At 45.1% G+C, this 23106-nt stretch overlaps 1 protein-coding gene across 6 annotated transcripts in view; it reads right to left on the reverse strand.

The window, feature by feature from the left end:
* The window catches only part of SUOX (sulfite oxidase), a 308330-nt gene that overhangs the window by 134449 nt on the left and 150775 nt on the right, over positions 1-23106 (reverse strand). Inside the window, exon 1 of one of the 6 annotated variants that reach the window (XM_044083754.1) lies at positions 2119-2294. The exons of the other annotated variants lie outside the window; for them this stretch is intronic. The gene's annotated coding sequence lies outside the window, so the exon portion shown is untranslated. Of the gene's footprint in view, positions 1-2118; positions 2295-23106 lie in introns of those variants that run through there. 6 annotated transcript variants of the gene reach the window in all.

Here is a 23106-nt window from a genome sequence, read left to right on the forward strand (position 1 = left end):
ACGAAACTGAGAAAAGGTACACTTTAAACAACTGCATCCTGTGTCATTTCTCCTTAGGGATGAGATTAGTAACATGGATGAAGAGTCCACACAGCCTATCTGGACCTCGCCAAGGCCTTTGACACCATCCCCCACTCTGGAATCATAGATAAACTTACTAAGCTGGGCATTAATCCCTACGTCATTCGATGGGTTGCCAGCTAGCTTACTGACAGAACCCACAATGCAAAAGTAGCTGACTCCAAATCCAGCTCCAGACTAGTGACAAGTGGAGTACCTCAGGGTTCAGTCCTGGGACCTCTCTTGTTTGGCATCTACTTCTCTGAAGTACAGACCAACACTAATGGACTCTGGCTAACAAAGTTCGCAGATGACAGCAAACTGGGAGCCATTATTGAATCCCCAAATGATGTGGATACTCTACAAAAGGGCCTTACAGAAACAGATGCTTGGTGCCAGAGCCATGGGCTCAAGCTCAATGCCAAGAAATGTATAGTTATCCCCTTTGGAAAAAACATGTACCCGTGAATTACCACATAGGTGGCAGTACACTAAACACCGAAAGTGTGATAAGAGACTTAGGGACACAGGTGGACAGTGGTCTCACCTTCAATAACCACATCGCCACAACGGTCAGGAAATCCTTTTATGTGGCACACCTCATCACTAAGGGCTTTTCATCAAGAAAAAAGGAGGTCATTGTCCCACTGTACTCATCCCTCATTAGACCCATTATAGAATACAACGCCCCATTTGGTATGTACCTCTCAAGACATCTGCAACAACTGGAAAGGCTGCAGAAATACCTCACTAAAGGAATCACAGGCCTAAAGCAGATGCCCTATGCTGACCGCCTTAAAAAACTCCAGCTATACTCTGTCGCATATCGTCTACTCCGAGGCGATCTCTGCTTAACATACAAGGCCATGTCAAACCCAGAGCTGTTGGACATGCTACACTTAAAGAAATACCAATCCCTCAGAGCCACACACTCCAGGGATCTAAATCTTGTCATCACAATAAACAAAACATGCTGGAGAGATAGGTTCCTGACCCAGAGACTCCCCAGACTCTGGAATAGACTGCCCATACATGTCAAGCAAAGCGCCTCTTTGGCCCTCTTCAAAAGGAACCTTGATGACTGGATGGGAGAAAGGAAATTCACCCTGGGGACAGGGGCCCAGGAAAGTAAACAGTGTGGGAAGAAATAACCAGGGAGTTGTTATGGCTAGGCTTGTATAGGCCCTAGGGCCGACAGCCTAGTATCAACCTATGAACCCTATGGAGAAGGACCTTTGCTATCGCAGAATTATAGATAAAAAAGGGGGAAGGGGGGCTGGGTTGCCTGGGAAAGTTCTCAAAGTTGGGCTAAATCCTGCAAAATCCTGCTAGTCTTAATCCCACAGGTGATGAGGATGCAACTCCAGTCCCAGATCTACACATATACTCTCTAAACTTGGGAGGACTAACCTGAGAGAAGGAATACATCAATACTTAAAGCCACCACCTTACTGGTGAAGGAACTTGATGGTAGTTACAAAGGGAATGCTGCAACGGTAGACAGACATGCCAAAAACACTACAGCAAGTTTACCACTTTACCTGATGCAGAATTCTGCAAGGTAGATATATAGTCTAGCATTAGGCATAACCGTCTCCATCTGCACCTCTCGGCTCTTCCACTTTCAAAGCATGGAGATGCCAACAATCCCAGCTGAAGTACAGTAGAAGAACGAATGGTGACCTCAACATACAACTGTTTGCACTCATATCTCAAGATCTGGGTTATGCTCATAATCATTATGAAAAACAAAGGATAGTAATGCACAGAATAAATATGGAATATCAGCAGAACATGCAGATATTTATATAATCAGAACTTCTCAAGCACATAGGCTTACAAATTAAAAATCTATCCTTACAGTTCTGTCAAACTCTGCCAATTACAAATAAGCTCAGACTTGGCCCTGGCCCAAAAGGCAGTCTGTTAATTAGCTAAATTACTGCTGCAATTTAAAGAAACAGACACCCTAGCTGTTCATTTTCTATAAGCCTCACGCACGTTTTGACTTCACAACAAACAAAAGTGCAAAAATATTAAAAGAAGAAAGAAAATTACCTGGAATTTGATACAATGAAGAACTGTATGTAATTCAGTATTATACAATCAGTAGCTGATGCAACCTGCGAAGACTGAACCATCTAAATGTGTATTTGACTTGTGAGAAACAAAGTCACCTTTCTGCTTAAACCAGATTAACATCATGTTTTCAACAGTCATGCCACCTTCTACAAAATTATTCTTCAACAACGCAGCCAACAGGACTCTGGCAAGCTAGAATTTAGCAAGATGCAAAAGACGCTCCATGGACTTTTAGACTTTGCCTGTAGTTAAGCTACCCAAGATTAATATTTTACCTAAGGTCAGTTTTGCATCCAAGCCAAAAGCAAGCAGCAAATTTTAAACAATCCACAACATATCAGGTGACACTCTTCTATCAGCATGAATTCCAAACATAGTGCAATACTGAAGTATATAAAATTATTAAAGTTTTTATGTTCCTTCTTGGCAGGACAACAGCAATCCTATCAAACACAGTGGCCATTAAAACTAGAAATACTGCATTTTGCTGAGGAAGCCACTTCAAAAGATACTACTAAGAGTTTCCTTTTTTTTACTTTTTTATTTCTTTAAACATAAAAGTTTTAGTATAAAATATACTTCTTATATTAGTGTCACACCAGTACTTTTTCTTGCATGCACTACATTTTTCTTACAAAACACACCGCTATGCATCTATCTAAAATGGAACACGCAGAAATGTGATATTTTTTGCAAAAGAATGACTATAGTTTCTGAAAGAGAAAGTCAGCTGCCCTAATATAACAAAGTTCACATCTTGTTATTTTTTCAAATTGTGATCCCAACACAACTGTTTCTACTGAAGTCATATTACAAAGCCTAAGTTATGCCCCATTACTGAAATTAGCCTGCACAGGCAATTTGAAAAAAAAGGATACCAATGCACCTTATAAATATGGAAGGAAAATCAACAGAGAAAGACTCCAGCTCCCAATAACCACAAAAAGGATAAGGTAGGTATTTGAGAATGAATGATGCAGGGTCTATATTATATGAGCGAAAGTTCATATAAACGAATGCTCTAATGAGCGAAAATGCCGGGCATCGAAATGCTTTTTCTGGGGTCACAGTACAGTGAAGATAGGAATATTTGCCCTTTCCTCACTACTGTGCGATCTCGGAGTTGGAATATATACTTAGCGGGGGATGTAGGGGCGCAACCCCCCACAATATAACGTTTGAGGTCTGGCATTTTCGCTCATTAGAGCGTTCATTCATATGAACTTTCGCTCATATAATATAGACCCATGATGCATATAAGCTTCAAGCCCCATCCATCCCAGTTACCTTTTTAGAACTCAGCAGCATGGATCCTTCTCCCCCCTCTGCAGCCAGTTAAGGTTCCTTGGATATTACCATACAAGCTCACTTCAGTAGACTGCTCAGCTGCTCAATAGATAGGTGAAGCTCTGACAGCCAACCCCACACCTGCATGATGCACTCAGTACATTCATAACTAAAAAAAATAAACTTTAGTACTCAATGGACATGTTCATAGGTACTTATTAGGACTGCAGTTTAGACGAACATTGAGAAGCCTAGCCCATTCTCCCAACTGCTCCAGAGCACGGTCTGGTTAAGTGATTTACTCATACAATGTAGGTAAAAGGAGATTGAGGGTATCAAACCATGGACGACAAGAAGCATGTCATTAACATTTCAAAGCCTTAAATTCTCTGCACTAAATGCCTGCAATAAAAAAGAAGTTATGTACTCACCATAACGTTCCATGTTTGTAGTCCATCTCGCCCTTCATTCTTACATATTGGTTCGGAGCTGATCCTCGGCTCCGACTCGGCCTTTTTGCAAGCTCAAAGTCTTCCAGTTGGCTCGTGGCTAGGTTATCCCATCGTGCACCAGTACAATCCCCAGATCTTGTTTGCTGTTAACTATAGACAGAAAAAATAAAAACTACGCAGAAAGAACCCAATAAAAGGTCTACACTTAATAACAATTCTTCTGTCTCCAGATCCTTCCAGGATGGGGGTAAGAGGGTGGGTTCGTAAGAATGAAGGGCGAGATGGACTACAAACATGGAACGCTATGGTGAGTACACAATTTCTTTATGTTCTGTAGTCTTATCTCGCCCTTCATTCTTACATATGGGACAGCGTCCCTAGCACCTTATTAGGTGCTCTCACGAAAAAATATTCCTGAGTACCGTGATACCAAAGGATGCTCTACCCCTAGAGGTCAAATCCAATTTGTAATGAGCAATAAATGTGTGAGGGATGGACCATGTTGCTGCTGCACAGATATTATCAATTGGGACCTTGGCTTGAAAGGCTGCAGAAAGTACAGTTTTGTACCTACCATAAATGTAGATGTCCGATAGGCATGTATCTGCAGTCCTTACAAATGGGTTGTCCTGTCGTCAGGCAGCCCTTCGGTCGGCCGGATTCCAAAGTCTGGGTCTGGCCTCGGCTGGTGTCGCACTTCACCCGACGTCATAGCTGCAGTTCTTCGGGTATAAAAGCATCAGCCGATGCCATTTTCCTCAGTGTTTCTTGCCCCAGATGCCAGGTGCCCTCTAGGAAGGCTAAATTTGGATAAATGCAAATGGTTCCAAATAGCAGAGAGCAAACAAAAAAAATAAGCATGTATGTACATATATACAAACAAATACACCATAATAGATTCCCCCAGCTAGCTACAAGATGGGCAAATACCCTAGGAGTACCACAGAGGGGAAGGAGGGTGGGTAATCCTGACTGCAGATGCATGCCTATCGGACATCTACATTTATGGTAAGGTACAAAACTGTACTATGTCCTTCAAGGATGCATCTGCAGTCCTTACAAATGGGTAGAATACCATAGCCAAACTGGGGGAGGAGGAGAAAAAGATTATGGTGTAGTTAAGATCCCTTGCAAAACAGCAGTGGCAAAACCTGCTCGGGATCTGGAGTATAAAGGTAAATTATAATGCTTGGCAAATGTATGCACGGAGCTCCAAGTAGCAGCCTCTAAAATGTCTTTGGTAGCCACTCCTCGTAAAAAGCTGTGGTAGTGGCTGTAGCCCTTGTAGAGTGAGGCCTGATGTTTTCTGGAGTTTTCTTCCCATGGTAGGAGTAACAAAATCTAATGCAATTTCCTATCCACTTAGAGATTGTCTGTTTTGAAATTGCTTTTCCTTCCATTCCTGTTGCATATGCTACCAGTAGCTGGTCAGTTTTTCTGTTGCTCTTGGTCCTGTCCAGGTAGTAACGTAATTGTCTATGTACATCCAAGGTATGCAACAGTCTTTCTCCCCTGTTCTTTGGGTTGGGGAAGAATGTAGGTAGGTGGATAGCTTGATTTAAAGATACCCTGGAGACCACCTTTGGCATAAAAGTAGGATTAGTTCTCATGGACACTCTATCTTGATGGAAGATCAGGAAGGGCTGTACTGCCATTAATGCCTGTAGCTCAGATACCCTTCTTGCTGAAGTGATTGCAAGCAGGAAAGCAGTTTTCCATGATAAGTATTGTAATTCTGCTGTTGCTGCTGGTTCGAAAGGAGGTAGTGTCAACTTTTCTAGCACAAAGTTCAAGTCCCTTTCTAGGTGGTTTTACATTTTTAATTCCTCTCAGAAACTGCCTGAGCAGAGGATGTGAGAAGACTGGAGGGTCCAAGTTGTATTCTGCTGAAATGGCTGATGCATGAATCTTAATGGAAGAATAGGACAGGCCGTTGTGGAAGAGCTCCGCCAAGTATTCCAGGATGTTAGCTATGTTTACCAGTGACACATTCTCTCCTTTTGCTGTACTCCAAATGAGATATCTTTTCCATTTTGCTGAATAATTTTTTCTTGTTGAGGGTCTGCGAGCCTCCAAGATAATGTCTTTAACCCTTTGAGATAAATCTGGGTTATTTGGTCTTATGCAATGTTCCAGGCAGCCAGCTGCAGTGTTTTCAGGTTTGGATGCAGGGTTTTGAAGTTGTTCTGTGTTAACAGCAAGGGAACTAGGGGCAGAGGCCATATTTGTTCCCGAGACATACTCCTCAGTAATGGGTACCAATGTTGCCTTGGCCAGTCTGGAGCTATCAGGATGATCCTTGGACGGTCTTCTTTGATCTTCAATAGCACCTTGTGCATCAAAGGAAGAGGTGGGAATGCATATGCTGTCAGGTTTTTCCAACTGAAAGATAGGGAGTCCACTTTCCAAGCAAGTGGGTGGTACGTCCTTGTGCAGAACTTTTCAGTTGGTGATTGTGTGGGGATGCAAATAAGTCTATTTCTGGTAGTCCCAATTTCCTTGTAATGGTTTTGAAGATGTCCGGATGCAGCATCCATTCGTGGGCATCCGTGGCAGTTCTGCTTAGGATGTCTGCTAGTATATTTTCTTTTCCTGGCACAAAAATTGCTTGTAACTGAATGTTGAAGCTCAGTGCCACATTCCAGAGGTCCATTGCCATCCGGCATAGAGGGTATGAATGTGTGCCTCCCTGTTTGTTGATGTACCACATAACTGTGGTGTTGTCCGTCCTTATCAGCAGTTGACCCTGTCGAAGAAATGGTCTGAATACCTGAACTGCCAGTTTTACCGCCAGCATTTCCTTTTGATTTATGTGTAGGTGCAGCTGGTCTTGAGTCCATAAGCCTTGTATGCACTTGTCCAGCATGTGTGCCCCCCAACCGAGGTCTGAAGCGTCTGTTGTGATGGTCTGGCTTGGTTGAGTGCTGTGGAAGGGCAGTCCCTTGTTTGTTTGACAGGCCTGAGCCCACCATTGGAATTCTTGCTTCAGGCATGGAATTATTGGAATTTGGGTTTCTAGGCTGTGCTTGTGCTGAGACCATAAATTCCTTGGGTACCACTGTAACTTCCTCATATGTAGTCTGGCATGTGGAATCAATATTATACAGGATGCCATGTAACCCAGGGCTTGCAGGACTTTTCTTGCTGTTAGCTGGTTCTGCTTTGTTAATGCCATGAAGTAGAAAGGGAGTTGCTCCTGTTTTTCTACTGTCAGGAATGCCATTTGTTTTGATGTGTCCAGATCTGCACCCAAGAAGGTTATCCTTTGGGATGGTATCAGCCTTGACTTTTTTATATTGACTGTGTATCCCAGGGCTTGTAGTAGATGAATGACCCTTTGCAAATCTTTTGTTAATTTGTTTTTGTTGTCCGCTTGTAACAGGCAGTCGTCCAGGTAAGGGTAAATTTGAATTCCCTGAAGCCTGCAATGAGCAATTACTGATGCCAGGCATTTCGTGAATACTCTGGGCGCAGTAGATAAGCCAAAGGGCAATGCTGAGAATTGATAATGCTCTGATCCTGCAAGAAATTGGGGTATCTTCTGCAATTTGGTCGTATGGGGACGTGCAGGTATGCCTCCTTGAGATCTAGAGTTACCAGCCAAGACTCCTTGCCCAGCATGGGAAGAAGCTGCTGTAGGGTCAGCATTTTGAATTTTGGAACAATGAGGTATGTGTTTAAAGCGGACAGGTCGAGAATAGGCCTCCATTGGTTTTCTTTTCTTGGTACCAGGAAAAGTCTGGAGTAAAATCCTTGCCCTTGTTCCATAGATGATACCCTTTCTACAGCTCTCATCCTTAGTAAGTGAATTATTTGTTCTAGAGCTTCTGTCTTCTGATTTGGAGGTAGGTTTGGCATTCCTCTCTTCCTTGGTAGAGTATGGAAGTGAAACCTGTAACCTTGGTCTATTGTCTGTAAAATCCATTTGTCTCCTGTGATGTAATGCCAGTTTACTGAAAATAAGGCTAGCTTCCCGCCTAAGGGTGCCTCTAGTTGTTTCCTGGTAGGCGGTGCCAGAGCCGAGTCACTGTGATTGTCCTGTGGAAGTGGTGGTGGTGGCTGGATCTGTGGCTGTACCTCGCTGGTTGTTAGCCTGCCACTGACGTCCCCTGTAGGCACCTCTGGATTGACCCCTGCCTCTTGAGCGTCTATTCCTGCCTCTCGGAGCTCTGGAGGTGTCTGGAAAGGACCAATTCTTGGAAGGCCAGTTCCTGCTAAACCTTGGAGGCTGGACCTGCAAGAAATCCTTGACTGTCTGGACAGATTTTGCTTTCTCTTCCACCTTCTTCAGCACCTGCTGTGCAGGGGAGCCAAACAAATTGAGCTTATCCATGGGAGCATCTAGGAGCTTTTGATTTAACATGGTCTGGTAAAGACTGTTCTTTTAACCATGCATGTCTTCTGATCACTGTGCCAGTCATGGTGTAAACTTTTTTACCCCATCTCTCTAAGGCCCTAGATTCCCTTTCAGAGGGGAGGGGGTTTTTGGTAGAGGTAGCTGCTACAGCCTTGGGTCCCTGGGAGATAGTTTCGGGATCTGCAAACGGGGCCTTATACAAATGATAATGTGTGTCCGGAACTCTGTAGTACCTATCGGGCTTAGCAGGGGCCGGAGGAAGAGAATCAGGAGCAGTACAAGCATCATTAAAAGCATCATCCACAACAGTAAGTACTGGAGGAATGGCTAAAGGCCTATGCTGTGGCAAATGCAAAAAGGTTCTAAGCCTTTTCCTAGAGTCTGAAAAGTCCTGGCCCTGCCATTGAAATTGTTCCCTCATAGCATGCAAGGTTTCCCCAAAAGAAAATTCCTCAGGCGGAGAGGCAGAAGGAATGGACTCTTCTGCATCAGAGTCCTCATAAGGAGAAAAAGGGGCCTCTGGAGGGTCTGAATTATCTGATTCATCAGAGGAGCCATCTGAAGAAACTGGTTCAGGGGGCTCTACTCTAGTCCTCTTCTCTGGAGGTGGGTGAGAGGCCCTGTCTGTATGTGGTTGGGATCCCCGGATCAAAGAAATGAGATCCTATGCTAGACTAAGCATTTGTGAACTAGAACTGGGCCTGTGAGAGGGGGTCTTAGCAGGCACAGTTTTGGTAGTTTTTGCTGCTTTAGCCCTGGCAAAGGCCTTAATCGACATGGATGCAGGAGGCCTAGCAGCTCCACGTGCAGGGGTAGAAATATCCAAAGGGATAGTATCTGATAAATCCTGTGAACCTGCAGGAGCAGGTGGGATTTCAGTAGCAGATTCAGCCAAGCTGGATGAGGCCTCGGTAAGTGGCAAGCTTTCGGCCGAAGAACCGTGGACTCGGTTTCAGCCGAAACAGAGACACTCGCGGTTGGCTTAACCGCAGTTTCGGCCGAAACCGTGGACCGCGAGTGTCGGTCCTTTTCCTTGCGTTTTTTAGAAATTTGCATAGTCGGAGTATCCGACGGCATAATGTAAGCAAAAGCGGAGCCGAAAAACTCTTCAGCAAATTCAGACCGACGTCTAAGCGTTCGTCGGTTGAAAGAAGCACAGGCTAGACAAGCTGCTACGTCATGGTCTGGGCCTAAGCAAGGTAAGCAGTAAGAGTGGAAATCTTTATGAGGTATTTGTTTCCCACAATTTAAACAGTTATTCACTTTTTCTGACATCGGCTGAGGCAAGAAAGAGTCCCCAACGGGGTACTTAGCTTTTAGAAGTCTTCGGTACTTGTAGTAGTAATCTCTGGTTCTGACCGACCGGCACTTGCGAACAGCTTCTGCTTCGGGCGCCACGCGGCAAGAAAGACTGAGGAAAATGGCGTCGGCTGATGCTTTTATACCCGAAGAACTGCAGCTATGACGTCGGGTGAAGTGCGACACCAGCCGAGGCCAGACCCAGACTTTGGAATCCGGCCGACCGAAGGGCTGCCTGACGACAGGACAACCCATTTGTAAGGACTGCAGATGCATCCTTGAAGGACATGTAGACAGATCTCGTGGAATGAGCCTTAATTTTGAAAGGTAAAGGCTTACCATCAGAAGAATAAATGTAGGATATACAACTGGAGATCCAATTAGAGAGGGTCACTTTGGAAACAGGGAGACCTAATTTGGAGTTGGAGAAGGAAACAAATAATTAGTTGACTTCCTGAATTCATTGGTCCGGTGTAAATAAAACTGTAGTAGTCTGTGAACGTCCAACTGATGAAATCTGTATTCTGCTGCGTTGGAATGATTAGGGAAGAACACCGGAAGCTCTATACATTGGTTCAAGTTGTTATGGGAGCACACCTTGGGGCCAAGGATGGATTAGTACGAAGAGATACTCTGTCTTTCTGAAATATCAAATATGGGGGTTTGACGGACAGTGCTTGTAACTCTGAAACTCTTCTAGCAGATGTGATTGCCACCAGAAACAAAGTCGTCCAAGACAGAAATTTCAAAGGAGATGAATTAGCTGGCTCAAAGGGTGGAGACGTTAATTTGAATAGAACAAAGTTCAAATCCCATGAAGCAACCAGTTCCTGAAAGGGAGGTCTCAACAAAGTGGCACCTTTAATGAAGGCCTTGCACAATCTATGGGACATCAGATTGGAATCCTGTTGACCCAAATGGAAATTTGAAATTGCTGCCAACTGAACCTGAATTGTGGCAGCAGCACAGCCCTGGTGAAAAAGTTCAGACAAGAACTGCAATACCACCAGAACAGATGTAGTACAAGTTTCAACATTACTTTCCTCAGCCCAGATAGAAAACCTTCTCCATTTACTAGTGTATAACTTTCTAGTGGAGGGTTTATGAGAAGATGTAAGAATATGAGTTGCAGAGGGTGAGAAATCATGAAGCCTGACTAGGGATGGAGCTGCAGCAGCCAAGCTGTCAAATTGAGGGTGTGTAGGCGGGGATGAAGAGAGCCTGACATGTGCGTCAATAGATCTGGCACTGGGACCAGTGTCCATGAATCGTCTTAATAGGTGAGGCCCGAGAAAGGGGAACCAAATCTGATGAGGCCAGTAAGGAGTGATGAGGATCAATTTGCTTCCCAGCAGTTTCGCTTTCTGAATAACCTTGGATATAAGAGGAAAAGGCGGGAAAGCATAAAGGAGACACAGGGGCCAATCGTGAACAAGTGCGTCTCTCGGTGACTCCCCCGGAGGGGGGGTGATGGAGAAATAGCTGCTGCATTTGGAGTTGATCGGGCTGGCAAAAAGATTGCAGCAAGGCTGTCACTATCTTAGGAAAATCTGTTCCACTATTTCCTGCTTCAGAGACCACTCGCGAGGCATCAAGATTGCCCGGCTGAGTTTGTCGGCTATCACACTGGTTGTCCCCGGGATGTGTGTCGCCACAAGAAAGCGCTGGGAAGATATCGCCCATTTCCAAACCCAAATGGCCTCTCGACAGAGTGGGTATGATATGGTTCCACCTTGTTTGTCGAGAAACCATACTACCGACATGTTGTCTGATTGTATTGCAATCGTCTCAAGAGGAAGAAGGTCATGAAGTGCTTGCAACATTAAGAGCACTGCCCTCATCTCTAGAACATATGCAGGTGAGCCTCATGATCTTGCCATGTGCCTTGGACAGTCCTGCCTAGATAATGACCCCCCCCAATCTGTGTGGCATCCGTGGTCACAGTGGCAACGGGTTGGAGAGGGAGGAATGGAGCGCCCGTCATTAACTGGTTGGGTTGGATCCACCAAATGAGGTCCTTCTTGCAAGACTCCATTGACAGAATGTGGTGATTTAGGGGCAGTTGCTGGAAGGACCACTGGGATGACAGAAGCCACTGAAGAATCCGCATGTGTAGTCTGGCTAAAGGCACTAGTAGTATGGTGGAAGCCATGGTCCCTAGAAGTTTCACAGCAGTCTTTGCCTTGACTTTTCAGAGAGGGAGAAGACGGTGAATTTGTTGTACAAGATTCTGTGCCCTTTATACTGGAAGACGAGCCAACATGGCTACTGTGTCTAATTCTGTGCCTATAAAAGTCACAAATTGAGAGGGTGATAAAGCAGATTTTACCCAATTTATAGTAATCCCCAAATGGGCACAAAGTTGAATAGTGGCATCTCTAGTCTGAAGAAGTAGATGCCTGGTGGGGGCGGTCAGGAGCCAGTCATCCAGCTACGGAAACACTTGAAATCCTACACATCTCAGGTGACCTGTCACTACTGTCATGCACTTGAACACCTTGGGGGCTGTGGTGAGACCAAAGGGCAGAGCACGAAACTGGTAGTGACTGGCTCTCAGCCGGAAGCATAGATGATTCCTCGACGCTCTGTCCATTTTTATATGGTAGTACGTGTCTTGAAGGTCTATCGAGCACATCCAAGTGTCTTTCCCTAATAAAGGGAGTATAGACTGCAGTGTCACCATCCAGAACATGTCCTTCTTTACAGATTCATTTAATTTGCTGAGGTCCAGGATGGTCCTCCAGTCTCCTGTACGTTTTGGCACTAAAAAGAATCTGGAGTAAGTTCAGAATCCTACTTGGTCTGCGGGGACGGTTTAGATGACTCTGTTTGCGAGCGACTTGTTCACTTCTACAGTTGCTTGATACCTGTGATTGGGTGGAACATCCGGGATCCTCTTGGGGATACGAGGTGGAAGAGAAAAGGGCATGGAGTAACCTCTGGTGATAATTCTTTGTACCCATCTGTCTTGAGTGATACTTAGCCAGGCTTCCAGATACAAAGAAATGCGACCCCCGACCAGCTCCAGAGAAGCATAGTCGGGCCCCACATCAGGAGTGCTGGTAGGGATGGCCCCAAAACGAATCGCGGCCTCCCTGGTTTTGCGGTCCGCCCCTGCCTCTAGGGTGACGTCTACCATTCACTCCTCCTCCTCTACATCTGAAGAAGGAGTCACCCTGTGCATCCTGGAAAAACCTCTGGAACTTCTTGAACCACATTTTACCACCTCTCTGACCCTTGGGATATAGTCTAGAGGGGACGGTAAAACATACTCCCATGGCAGAGAGTGTTTTCCCTTCTTGCTGACACCAGGTGTGTCCTTCACCTTATGTCCAAACAATGAAGAACCTTCAAAGGGGAGGTTGGTAAAAGTAGACTTGAACAGCTGCACAAAATTACACAAGTGCATCCAGGAGTGCCTCCTTAGGGGAAACTCCTGAACCCGCTGCATTGCTCGCTACATTGGCTGCATAAGAAGTCAGCCTCATGGACGAGTTGACAATGGAATTCAAGGTGGACAACTGAGCAGACACCTTATCAGGGACTCCTTCAGTGGATGTACCTTGTAGAGTCTCTCCTAAATCCTTCAGGAGATCTCTCTGAAGCCTTGTAAAGTGTGTTAGGTAGTTCAGCGATCTGACAGTGAATGCCGCTGACGAAAAGATATGCTTCCTGTATCTGTCCATCATTCAAGACTCCTTATTTGGTGGATGGACAGAAGAAGACGACTCCGCTAATTCCTTCTTAGTGGCCACCGACACCACCATGGCATCTACGGGAACATGCTTTGACAAAATGTCCTTCCCCTTGGGGGCTGACAGAAATTTATTAGGTCTCCTGAGGACTGGCTCCACGGCATCAGGAGTCTCCCACACCTTCCGACTAACAAGCTCTGACAGTTCGTCAAAGTGTGGAGACACCCAAGAGGCTGAAGGTTGAGACACGAAAGCCTTCAGGTACACCGACTCCTCATCAGAAGGGGTAACAGTGGGCCAGCCGCACCTCTGCTTAAGGATCTCTAAGATGTCAATGAAAGAGACATCAGAGGACGACTTGAGGGACCCTTCTGACTCCTCGAGGTCAGTGTCAGAGGTAAGCGACTCATCCTGGGAGTCTACATGCTTCCTCTTGCATGTCCTCTTCCGTGGGGGCTCCTCGGAAGGGTACTCCGGGGAGGTCTCGGAAGAGTGGGGGCCACCAGCCGAAGGCTCCTGAGGCTGCGGGTCTCTGCTGTCCAGAGAGGGAGTATGTGCTGAGACGGAAGTAGGTGCCCGATGAGGAAGAGTGTCGGTACCCCTGGGTGGAGTTGATGATTGGGACAGCATGCTCCTCATCATCTCTAAGGGTGACGTCTCTGGCTCCGAGGAGACAGAGGATGCCATCGGCTCCGAGATAGATGTAGGGCCCGAGCTCACCCTAGCTGATGCACCGAGAGGAAGGCTTGGAACAGAAGAGGTCCGGTTCCAGCCGTCCCTGTCGGGGCCGACTGGGGAGCTTTGGCTCCTAGACACCACGGATGGCACCGAAGGTGTCGGAGTGGAACTCTGCTCCGAGACAACCTCAGGGGGAGCTGGTACCAAGCACTCCGGCTCCGAAAGCCCAGCATGGCTGGGAGGAGAAATCACAGATGGGATAATGGACTCAAGTGGCTCCGGAACCGACTGGGTTGGAGCAAACAGCATTTTCGGTAAGGCAGATGACTTCAGGAGTCTCAGCACTACTCTCTCCACATCTTCGTCCAATAAGCTCCTGGAAGATCTGGAAGACAGTGTGGGAGATCTAGACTTCTGTAGTATAGGGGAGACTGGCAAAGGATCTGTAGACCAGCTCCGATGTCTGCTATTAGTGGTCGGCTCCAAACTGCCTGGTGCCGACACTGTAGCCATAGTAGTAGTATCCTCGATCAGTTCCGAACTCAGTGGAGCCAAGGAGGAAGACGACTTCTCAGGTTTGGAAATTTTGGGAGGTGGTTCTCATGCACCAGCCGGTGCCGGGGAATGCCTCTTAGAAGGTTTTGACTGGTCTTTCTTGGAACCATACGATTTAGAAGAGGAAGACGAGCTGGCCAGGTCTTCCTCAAAAGAGGGCTTAAGGACACCTTTTAGTATCAGTTTATTCTTTCTCTCCTGCAATACCCTGGCACTAAAAGAGTGACAAAACAGACATGTTTCTTGTAAATGGATGGCTGAGAGACAGTACACACAGTTACTGCGGCCATCGGTAATGGACATCATCTGTGAGCATTTCACATACTTTTTAAACCCAGAGGGTTTATGATCTTTAACCTCCTTAGACATCTCACTGAAGATGAAGCCAAAGAGACATAGTCAAACAGAGAGAGAGGGGAATAGGTCCTCTAACTTAAACGGACCTAGCACTTAACGCACCAGCAATCACACAACTATGAGGACTAGGTCCTCTAACTCAAACGGGCCTAGCCCTGGGTAGAAAGAGAAGGGAGAAACCTAGGTCCTCTAACTAAAACGGACCTAGAAGCAGACAGAGGTCAGAAATAACAAATTTAGTAACACAGACACAGACGCACACACCAGAAAGAGTCTCTATATAATAACTATGTCTTATAAGAGATAAGGGTTGAAAAGTCAGAAACCCTAGTCAGCTAAGGCAGATACGGCAAAAAACTATGCGGACTACTCCGCAAAAAACTAGCTTAAGCTGATAACAACATCACACTAAACAGCTAAGCTGTACAGAATACTACACACACAAGTTAAATTAAGCGCAAACGCGCCTAGGACACTAAATATAAAATTACCAATATCTGAACTACTAGAGAAATGACCACTAAGGGCAAAACACCCAGAAAGAAACTAACTAGCACACAGGATACCAATGAGAACAACAAGGCCAATGGCCAACCAGTTCTCAACAATAATTATCTAAACAGGAAAAAATATACTGTAAATAGCTAAACTATCGAAACAATAGGAAACAACGCTCGTAAATGTTACATAAATCTATCTAAAGCTGAAAATCGCACAAAATAGCAAAAAAGTTAGCAAAATGTGTTAAACTTAGCCACAGCCAAGAAGAAGAATATCCGAACTCGTCGACGTGACAAATGAGATCTGGGGATTGTACTGGTGCACCATGGGATACCTACCTAGCCACGAGCCAACTGGAAGACTTTGAGCTAGCAAAAAGGCCTACTGCTCCGAACCCATATGTAAGAATGAAGGCGAGATAGGACTACAGAACATCAAAATTTATATTTAGTAGATACACAAAGCAGCTATACACCAGCTAGTACTTTGACATTTAACAAGTCTGCTTAAAAAAAAAAAAAAAAAAAAACTGTCACATAGGATCCAATCCAGCCATCCAAAAGACTGATGTTTAAAGCTTCGAGCTCCTCACACCCCAACAAGGAGACATCTGTGGTCACTGTGGCCATTGTAGGGGGAAGGGAAAAAGGCCTGCCAAGATAAAGATCATCCGACAGTAGCTACCATTAGAGAGGATGCCTGCAAATTGAAGCCAGCTTGATGGGAGCATTTAATGGATGGTACAGCATGGCCCACTGAACTGCCAATGTCCACTGAAGTACTCACACGAAGAATCTTGCCAACAGCACTAGAAGTATGGCAGCAGACATGGCACCTAGAGCTCTTAGGACATATCTTGATGGGAGTGTGGGCATTTCCAGCAAAACTTGAACATGTTGCCTCAGGGATGACACATGGTGTAATGGAAAGCATGCTATTTGAGAGTGACTGTGTTCAGTTGCTTTTCTACAAACTTGATGAAGGGAAAGGATCCCCAAGGTCACCCCTGGATGATGTCTCCTTTGGAGACATCCTGGAGATTCTAAAGCAAAGGGATGATTGGAAGTCCCAAACACATTCCTCAGAGGAGCTGGTGTACTTGCAGGCTTTTGGTACTCACCCATCCATCTCGAGTGACTCCGCCCACTGATGAGCTCATTGCGTTGATCTCTCAGCAACCACGGAAGGCCCTGACACCAGTGAGCCTTTCCCCAGGAGACCTGCCAAAATTTTAACCACCCCAGAAGATAAGCAATTCTGGTCTAAGGGTATAACTGTTGATGCCATGGTCATAGCGGCAACTAAAAAGGAACTTAGCTGAAGAAAGTTCCTCTATCCATCCACCTAAGAGAGTCTCGGTCGATGAATAGATTTGGGAAGAGAGTCTGTGCATCATCAATCTTTGCACTAAGGTCCTTGAACTTTTTAGCACATTTTACCAGACTGCAAAAGGATTTAATCAAGGAGTTATCAGATACCCTGTCAGGAGCCGTCACTGAGGAAGTCTAAGAAAGAGTTGTTTCCCAGTCAACTAACTTACAGTTTGTGTCAAGTTTGTCCCCGAGACTCACTGCTCATGCAATCGAAGGGATGACCAGAGCAGCGAGTTCAGGCTTTGCCATTAGAAAACACTCCTGGATGTACCTGTGTGATTTTGTGGAGCCATTCAAATCTTCATTCATCAATGCACCTTTTGATGGATCTTCCTTATTCGGCCCAAAAGTTAGAGACACATTATCCAGGTGTGAAAAAGATGGAAAGACCCTTTCTGCTATGGGTGTACACTTTTCCACTCCTCAATGACCGTTCTCTAGAAATTAGAGAAGCAGTGGGAAAATGTGGTTAAAGAAGTCCCAAGAGCCTTTTCAGGACACGGGGAGGGAGTTCCCCCAGTGGCACAGGGGGGAACTTTAATGGAAGACACTGTCCACGCAGAAGATGTGGCCTGCTGAACCAGGGTTACAGAGAGTCATTCTCTAGCAAACCCTTTCAGTGCTCCTGAAAGGAGGCCTGATTGCCTTCCTTTGGAGGCAGTCGGGGACATCTATCCCTACACCTCAAAGCCTGGTTACAAATATCTTCAGATACTTGGGTATACTAGACTATTTCCAGCAGTTATAACCATACCCTCTTTTCCCTTTCTCCTCCCATATGCAGGAAACTTACCAACGTTCCACCCAACAGGGAACATGCTCTTCTTCAAATACAAAAACTGTTAGGAAAAAAAGAGTCACCCAAGAATTCCCACCAGACCAAATACAGTCCGGAACTTACTTAAGATTCTTTTTAGTGCCAAAAAAGACAGGGGACTGGAGACCAATTTTGGATCCAAGTATGCTGAACAAGTCAGTTCAGCAAACCAAATTCCGGATGGTCATGGTACAATCCATTCTTCTATTTTTGGAAAAGGATGATTGGATGTGCTCAACAGATCTTCAGGATGCGTACTACCATATCAAAATGGACAAACGATCCAAAAGTTTTCTTCTCTTCCAGCTAGGAGCCAGTCATTATCAATTCAGAGTTCTGCCCTTTGGCCTCACCACAGCCCCCAAGGTGTTCACCAAATGTATAGCAATAAAAGCAGCTCACTTGAGACTGTGGGGATTCAGAGTGTTTCTGTATTTAGATGACTGGCTCATTATCGCTCCGACCAGGCATCAGTTCACAGAAGCAAGAGAATGTCTTTCAGACTTGTTCTTACTTAGGAATAACTATAAATTTTGAAAAATCATAACAGACTCCTACTCAAATCGTAGAGGTCATAGGAGCTATTCCAAACACAAGGAATTCCTTAACCTCTCTTCCCCCTGCAAGATTAGACAGAATCAGAGTACAGTCCAGAAAATAATCTGGAACAGTTAAGTGACTGCAAACCTAGTTCTGCAAGCCCTAGGGTACATGGTAGCTGCTATAACTCTAGTTCCTTTAGCAAGATATCAAATGAGAATATTACAATGGTTGCTTGCGTCTCAGTGGTAGATACTGTACCAACCCATGTCTGACTTGATTTCCATCATCAATCTTTGCAAGAGAGATCTAGCTTGGTGGATACACTCCAAAGAAGTTCTTGTAAGCCACCTCTCTGTCCCTTCACACCCCAAGAACACAGTGACCACGGACACCTCCCAGATAGGGTGGGGGGGCATTATCTGAGCAAGACTATACAAGGCACTTGGGCCCCGTAGAGAACAACTTGCATATCAATGTCCTGGAATTGAGAGCAGTGCTGTTAGTGTTGCAGGCCTTTCAAACTGCTCCTCCTTTAGGGACAACTGCGATTTAAACAGACAGTATATGTCAGTGGTTTGGTACATCAACAAAGAGAGAGGAACCAAATTCTATCCCCCATGTCGGGAAGCTCTCATAGAAGTGTGGCAGTGGGCGATTTTTTCCAACCACTTTTTGATAGCAATGTACATTCCAGGGAGCTCCAATGTGATAGACAAACTATGCAGGTGCATTCTCCTGCCTCACGAATGGTCACTCAGTCCAAAGGTGACAAAGGATTTTCTGTCAGTGGGGCCAGCCTTGCTGCTACCTATTTGCCTCTCCCCTAAACAACAAGTGCAACAATTATTCTGCCCTGATCTCCCATTTGGGGGAGTCACAGAAGGAAGCTCTTCTACACAGTTGGCCCTCTGGACTTCTTTATACCTTTCCCCCGATTCTCCTGATCTCAAAATTTCTACAGAAAGCAATCAGGCTGAAGAGCAAAGTGATCCTCGTTGCATCCTACTGGCCTTGATAGATATGGTTTCTCTTTCTTTGGCCTTATCTGGTTCATCAACCTTGGACTCTGCACCCAGCTCCAGATCTACTGTCACATCCAGAGGGATTAGTCCATCTGAATATTCTTAAACTCAAGCTGACAGCTTGGTTTCTCAGGTTCCATTAATAGCCAGGCAACCTATGCTCTTTCCCAGTCAGTCATATTCTTCTAGCCTCTCATAAACCATCAGTCTGTAAACTTTACACTACTGAATGGAAAAGGGTTACAATTTGGGCTTGTGACAATAATACTGACCCCTTTTCATCACCTACTAAAAAATTCTAAAATCTTAGCTTCACTTTTCAATACAGCAGCTTCTCCCTCTACCATTAAAATTCAGCTAGCAGCTATTTCCAATTTTCATAATGGTTTGAAAGAATCCTCTCTGGCTTCTTATAAGATTTGCAAGGCCTTTTTAAAAGGGACTCACTTACTAAGACCTCCCTTTAAAGACCCTACTCTGCCTTGGGATATAAACTTGGTGTTGCAAGCTACTGTTCAACCTCCCTTCGAGCTAGTGGCCGATTGTGATTTAAAGTTTTTATCCAGGAAGACCCCAGCTACATATCCCAGGGAGACCCCTATGTGAGAACACTTTTTAGAATGGTGGAACCAAAGGAGGCCCTGGCCGTTGACTGAACATCCAAATGTGTAATACGACACAAACGTACGAGTGCTAGACCAGCAGTAGCAGCACAGATATCATCAATAGAGGCCTCAGAGAAAGGCAGTAAAAGCTCCAACTGCTCTAAAAGAACGACCTTTAGGTTTTGCAGATTGCTTTTCATTTGCATATGCTTTGAGAGGAAAAACTATCAGAAAGCTATCTGAATAAAGGTTTTTTAGACAATGGTTTGTCTAACCTGGCTCTCGTGAAGGAAACAAAGAGTTGGTCTATTTTTCTAAAGCTTTTTATTCTGTTCAAATAAAATCTGAGCTGCCTATGAACATCCAGGCAGTAAAGCAAATATTATTAAAATCTGTAAAGAAAACAGACAAGTGAATAAGTTGGTTCAAAGTAGATTTCAAAGCAACCCTGGGCAAAAAGGAAGCATTACCCCCAAGAGATACCCTATCTTTATGAAAAATCAGACAGGGAGGAACTTGGGATAATGCATGCAACTCAGATACTCATCTGGAAGAAATAACTGCCACCAGAAAAAATGTTTTCTAGGATAGCAACTTTAAGGAAACAGTAGCTAAAGGTTCAAAAGGAGGGCTATCTAGCACTTACAATATCAATAATACAGCTGAATGGGGAAAAGGATCCTGAACTGTGAGGTTGTAATACGAAGGTACACTTCAAGAAAGCCTTGGAGATCTTAATGTTAGTTACAGGAGTATTACCCCTGCCAATATAAAAATTTTAAAAAGCAGCAAGCTGAACCTTAATAGTAAAATAACTCAGACTCTATGGAAAAATATCCACAAGAAAACCCAAAATCTCATCCAAAGGGGATGAAAAAGGATCAAGACCTCTAGATGAAGCCCAGACAGCAAAATATTTCCATTTACTAGCATAAATCCTCTGAGTAGAAGATTTCTAGGAAGGCAAGAGACTACGAAAAAATATCAAACAGCTTGGGATCCCTGGGCATTACTGGAACTGGACAAACTATGCAGCTAATTTGAGCACGTGAAGGTTGAGTGGGGGGAATCCCCATTGGCTGGGTTATCAGCCTCATGATGGGGTCCAACACCCAGGGTGGGTGACATAGGTGAGGCTACAGAAAGGGGGAAACAAACCTGTCATGGCCTGAACGGGGCAATGAGCATCACACTTACTCACCAACAGGCTGCCTTCTCAAGAAAATTGGTTATAAGGGGAGTAGGTGGGTAGGTGCACAGGAGACAGTGGGGGGCCAAGCATACATAAGAGCACCCTTGGGTGACTGGCCCTTGGAAGGGACCAGGGCATAAAAGTTGCCACACCATGTTGGACAGAGTAGCAAACAGTTCACAGAAGGAGGTACCCCAGTGAAGGAAAAGCTGAACTGCTGCATCTGGGTTCAATGATCACATATGAGGATCGAGATGTTCCTGCTTAACCTATCCACCAAAAAGTTGGGACTTCCTCAAGACATGCTTTGCAACCAGAAACTGTAGAGATCCTCGCCCAAGGTCACCATTGTGGCCTCCAGAGACAGAGGATAAGACTGCCCCCCCCGTTTGTTCAAGTACCATACCCACAGACATGTTGTCCAGCTGGACAGCAACTGCATCCCTTGGGAAAAGGTCCTGAAAGGCCTATGATGACAGGGGGCTGCCCTCGTCTCCAAGACACTGATGTGGAGAATCTTGTTGGAAGGTGACCACATAACTTGGATCTTCCTTTTAAGGTGTCCACACACCCCAGATGAGAAGCATCTTTATTGACAGTTGCCCGAGGCTGAAAATAATGAAATGTTGCCCAGCAGTCACAAGAGGGGATTTCATCCACCATTTAATCTGACAGACAACAGTTTACTACAACTGGAAAATCCATGGGATTATTCAGGAAGGACCAGTGACTGCCAACATCCACTGCAGGATCCTCATAAGGTTCCTTGCTAAGGATACCAGGAAAATTGATGCTGGATACTAACACGTGTCCCACGAGCCACAGAATCGTGGAGGCAGGGGGCTTGAGAGACCGAAAGATGAGACGCTTCTGCTCAAACAGAAGTTAACATGTTGACTGAAAGTTCTGCTGTCCTTCAGACCATATCCAAATGAGAGCCTATGAACTCTCAACAGTTGTAATGGCTCCAAATAAGAAGTTATGTACCTACCATAACGTTCCATGTTAGTTGTCTTCTCTCGCCTTCTTTCTTGCTTGATGGGTTCGGAGCCGATCCCTCGGCTCCGACTCGGCACTTGCTAAGCTCGAGAGTCACTTTTACCAGCTCGAGGCAGCCCCATATCCCATGATGCAAGGCGGTAAGTACCCAGATCTCGTTTGCTGACAAAGGGCAATAGCACCAAGCATAAAATACTTCCCAAAGGAAGAAAGAAACTTACAGATGGAAAAAGGACCAGGTTTGAATGGTCTTTAGCATAACAGTTTCTTATACAAGGTCTGTCCAGGCCAGGGGGAAGGAGGGAGGGTCGCAAGAAAGAAGGCGAGAGAAGACAACTAACATGGAACGTTATGGTATTTACATAACTTCTTAATGTTAAGTTGTCAATCTCGCCTTCATTCTTGCTTGATGGGACCGCGTCCCTAGCACCTCTATCCTGGGTGGCTCAATGGAACAAACTCTTGAGGACTGTAGAGCCAAAACTGGCTCTGTCCCTGGAGGCCAAGTCCAATTTGTAATGGGAAACAAAAGTGTGAGGAGTAGCCCAAGTGGCCGCTGCACAAACAGTGTCCAAAGGAAGTCTAGCTTGAAAAGCTGTAGAAGTAGCTAAGCTCCTAGTTGAATGTGCTTTAGGTTTTGAGCACAGCTGTTTTCCCCTGAGTATAAATTTCAGAGATGACCGAAGAAAGCCATCTGGACAAAGTCACTTTAGAAACAGGAAGGCCTTTTTTATTATCCGCATAGGAAACAAAAAGTTGATCAGATTTTCTAAATTTTCGTTCTGTCCAAATAATATCTAAGTTGACGGTGGACATCAAGATAATGTAGCTTTTGTTCAGCTCTATCTGAATAGTTAGGGAAAAATACCGGGAGATCAATGGATTGATTCAAATTGTTCTTTGAAGCGACCTTAGGTAAAAAGGTTGGGTTAGTTCTCAAAGATACTCTGTCTTTGTGAAAAACCAAATAGGGGGGTCGAACTGAAAGAGCATGAAGTTCAGACACCCTCCTGGCAGATGTAATAGCCACTAGGAATAACGTTTTCCAAGAAAGATATTTCAGGGAACAAGAAACAGCTGGCTCAAAAGGGGGAAGAATCAAGGATGTCAGCACTAAATTTAGATCCCACTGAGGAGGAGGATTCCTGACTGGAGGTTTTAGTAGGAAAATTCCTTTCAAGAAGGCCCTGCAGAGCCTATGGGACATAATATTATGATCTGCTATCCCGACA

This window comes from Protopterus annectens, chromosome 9.part0, assembly GCF_019279795.1.
Source record: "Protopterus annectens isolate FY-2018-M chromosome 9.part0, PAN1.0, whole genome shotgun sequence".
In the NCBI taxonomy this organism is placed as follows: Eukaryota; Metazoa; Chordata; order Ceratodontiformes; family Protopteridae; genus Protopterus; species Protopterus annectens.